Below are 4,065 nucleotides of genomic sequence, written 5' to 3' on the forward strand. Positions count from 1 at the left end.
ATTATGCCTGAACTCCAGTCCCAGTGTCTTCTGTATTGGAGCAGAGTTTATTGACCAGTGTGAAGAAAAGGGTCAAGGGAAATGTCAATTTTTTTATTCATATTTATCATATCAAGCACCACCTCAACACATGTGAAAAGGGCAGTGTTTCCGATGACATCCGGTGTATCATATGATTTTAATCAACTATGACCTTTGGCTACTTTTGTCTACTCATAGTTGATTAATAAAATCACGTGATGCACCCCAGATGATGGCATCGTAAACACTTCTCCTCATTGATCTTTTTGACTACAAAAGAGAGGATCATGCCTTTCTCAAATATATTGATGTTGGGGTGCTCCTGGAGATGATGAATATGAATTTGAAAAATCGTGTAATGTCCCTTCAAATGTGTGGGGTGAGTCATCCCTGAACAGGAGAATGATTTATCATGTGGAAGATAGTCAGTGGTAACGTCTGCAGGACCAGACCCCAGCCCAGTGGATAGAACCCTCATTAATAAAAACACTCAGGTACAGCCTATGGATGAATTATGTGATGGCTTATGTAACCCCAACAGAAACCTGCTCCCTTTACTCTATGTTCTGAACATACTAGACGACCAGTTCTTATAGTCTTTAGTCGTACCCTTATCCTACTTCTCCTCTGGCGATGTAGAGGTTAATCCAGGACCTGCAGTGCCTAGCTCCCCTCCCACTCCCCAGGTGTTCTCCTTTGTTGACTTCTGCAACCATAAAAGCCTTGGTTTCATGCATGTTAACATTAGAAGCCTCCTCCCTAAGTTTGTTGTATTCACTGCTTTAGCACACTCTGCCAAACCGGAAGTCTTAGTCGTGTCTGAATCCTGGCTTAGGAAAACCACCAAAACTCCTGAAATTTCCGTCCCTAACTATAACATTTTCCGCCAAGATAGAACTGCCAAACGGGGCGGTATTGCAATCTACTTCAGAGATAGCCTGCAGACCACCCTCTGCCCCAGCTGTGCCCTGGACACCATATGTGAATCGATTGCCCCCTCATCTATCTTCTGAGCTCATGCTGTTAGGTGACCTAAACTGGGACATGCTTAATACCCCTGCCATCCTACAATCTAAGCTTGATGCTCTCAACCTCACACAAATGATCAACCCCAAATCTGTAAACACGGGCACCCTCATATCATCCTAACCAATTCGCCCTTCAAATACACCTCTGCTGTTTTCAACCAAGATCTCAGCGATCACTGCCTGCATCTGTAATGGGTCTGCGGTCAAACGACCACCCCTCATCACTGTCAAACATGCCCTAAAACACTTCAGCGAACAGGCCTTTCTAATCGACCTGGCCGGGGTATCCTGGAATGACATTGACCTCATCCCGTCAGTAGAGGATGCCGGGTTATTCTTTAAAAGTAGTTTCCTCACCATCTTAAATAAGCATGCTCCATTCACAAAATGTAGAACTAGGAATAGATATAGTCCTTGGTTCACTCCAGACCTGTCAGCCCTTGACCAGCACAACAAAAATTGTGTGGCGTTCTGCATTAGCATTGAATAGCCCCCGTGTTATGCAACTTTTCAAGGAAGTTAGGAACCAATATACACAGGCAGTTAGGAAAGCTAAGGCTAGCATTTTAAAACAGAAATTTGCATCCTGTAGTACAAACTAAAAAAATTCTGGGACACTAAAGTTCTTGGAGAATAAGAGCACCTCCTCCCAGCTGCCCACTGCACTGAGGCTAGGAAACACTGTCACCACTGATAAATCCACTAAAATTGAGAATTTCAATAAGCATTTCTCTAAGGCTGGCCATGCTTTCCACCTGGCTACCCCTACCCCGGTCAACTGCCCGGCACCCTCCACAGCAACCCGCCTAACCCCCCACCATTTCTCCTTCACCTAAATCCAGATAGCTGATGTTCTGGAAGAGCTGCAAAATCTGGACCCCTACAAATCAGCCGGGCTAGAAAATCTGGACCCTCTCTTTCTAAAATTATCTGCCGAAATTGTTGCAACCCCTATTACTAGCCTGTTCAACCTCTCGTTCGTATCGTGAGATTCCCAAAGATTGGAAAGCTGCCACGGTCATCCCCCTCTTCAAAGGGGGAGACACTCTAGACCCAAACTGCTACAGACCTATATCTATCATACCCTGCCTTTCTAAGGTCTTCAAAAGCCAAGTCAACAAGCAGATTACCGACCATTTCGAATCCCACCGTACCTTCTCTGCTATGAAATATGGTTTCAGAGCTGGTCATGGGTGCACCTCAGCCACGCTCAAGGTCCTAAACAATATCATAACTGCCATCAATAAGAGACATTCCTGTGCAGCCGTATTCATCGACCTGGCCAAGGCTTTAGACTCTGTCAATCACCACATTTTTATCGGCAGACTAAACAGCCTTGGTTTCTCAAATGACTGCCTCGCCTGATTCATCAACTACTTCTCTGACAGAGTTCATTGTGTCAAATCGGAGGGCCTGTTGTCTGGACCTCTGGCAGTCTCTATGGAGGTGCCACAGGGTTCAATCCTCAGGCTGACTCTCTTCTCTGTATACATCAATGATGTCGCTCTTGCTGCTGGTGATTCTTTGATCCACCTCTACGCAAACGACACCATTCTGTATACTTCTGGCCATTCTTTGGACACTGTGTTAACTAACCTCCAGACGAGCTTCAATGCCATACAACTCTCCTTCCGCAGCCTCCAACTGCTCTTAAATGCAAATAAAACCAAAAGCATGCTCTTCAACCGATCACTGCCCACACCTGCCCGCCGGTCAGCATCACTACTCTGGACGGTTCTGACTTAAGAATATGTGGACAACTACAAATACGTAGGTGTCTGGTTAGACTGTAAACTCTCCTTCCAGACTCACATTAAGCATTTCCAATCCAAAATTAAATCTAGAATCGGCTTCCTATTTCGAAACAAAGCATCCTTCACTCATGCTGCCAAATATACCCTCGTAAAACTGACCATCCTACCGATCCTCGACTTTGGCAATGTCATTTACAAAATAGCCCCCAACACTCTACTCAACAAATTGGATGCAGTCTATTACAGTGCCATCCGTTTTGTCACCAAAGCACCATATACTACCCACCACTGCGACCTGTACGCTCTCGTTGGCTGGCCCTCGCTTCATACTCGTCGCCAAACCCACTGGCTTCAGGTCATCTACAAATCTTTGATAGGTAAGGCCCCGCCTTAGCTCAGCTCACTGGTCACCATGGCAGCACCCACCCGTAGCACGCGCTCCAGCAGGTATATCTCTCTAGTCACCCCCAAAGCCAATTCCTCCTTTGGCCGCCTTTCCTTCCAGTTCTCTGCTGCCAATGACTGGAATGAATTGCAAAAATCACTGAAGCTGGAGACTCATATCTCCCTCACTAGCTTTAAGCACCAGCTGTCAGAGCACTGCACCTGTACATAGCCCATCTAACTACAGTACCTTGAATTCGGCCCCCTTGAACTTTGCGACCTTTTGCCACATTTCAGGCTTCAAACATAAAGATATAAAACTGTATTTTTTTGTGAAGAATCAACAACAAGTGGGACACAATCATGAAGTGGAACGACATTTATTGGATATTTCAAACTTTTTTAACAAATCAAAAACTGAAAAATTGGGCGTGCAAAATGATTCAGCCCCCTGTTAGATCTCTAGGGGCGCTATTTCATTTTTGGATAAAAAACGTTCCCGTTTTAAGCGCGATATTTTGTCACGAAAAGATGCTCGACTATGTATATTCTTGACAGTTTTGGAAAGAAAACATTCTGAAGTTTCAGAATCTGCAAAGATTTTGTCTGTAAGTGCCCCAGAACTCATTCTACAGGCGAAACCAAGATGATGCATCAACCAGGAATTAGCAGAATTTCTGAAGCTCTGTTTTCCATTGTCTCCTTATATGGCTGTGATTGCGCAAGGAATGAGCTATTTGTAGGCATATCATTGGAAGATTGACCATAAGAGACTACATTTTCCAAGTGTCCGCCTGGTGTCCTGCGTGGAATTCGGTGCGCAATTGCCAGCTGCTCGTACTTTTCCATTTGATATAGGGGAGAAACCATGTGTCCAA

The sequence above is a fragment of the Oncorhynchus mykiss genome, chromosome 23, assembly GCF_057628025.1.
Source record: "Oncorhynchus mykiss isolate SJ-2025 chromosome 23, ASM5762802v1, whole genome shotgun sequence".
Classification (NCBI taxonomy): Eukaryota; Metazoa; Chordata; class Actinopteri; order Salmoniformes; family Salmonidae; genus Oncorhynchus; species Oncorhynchus mykiss.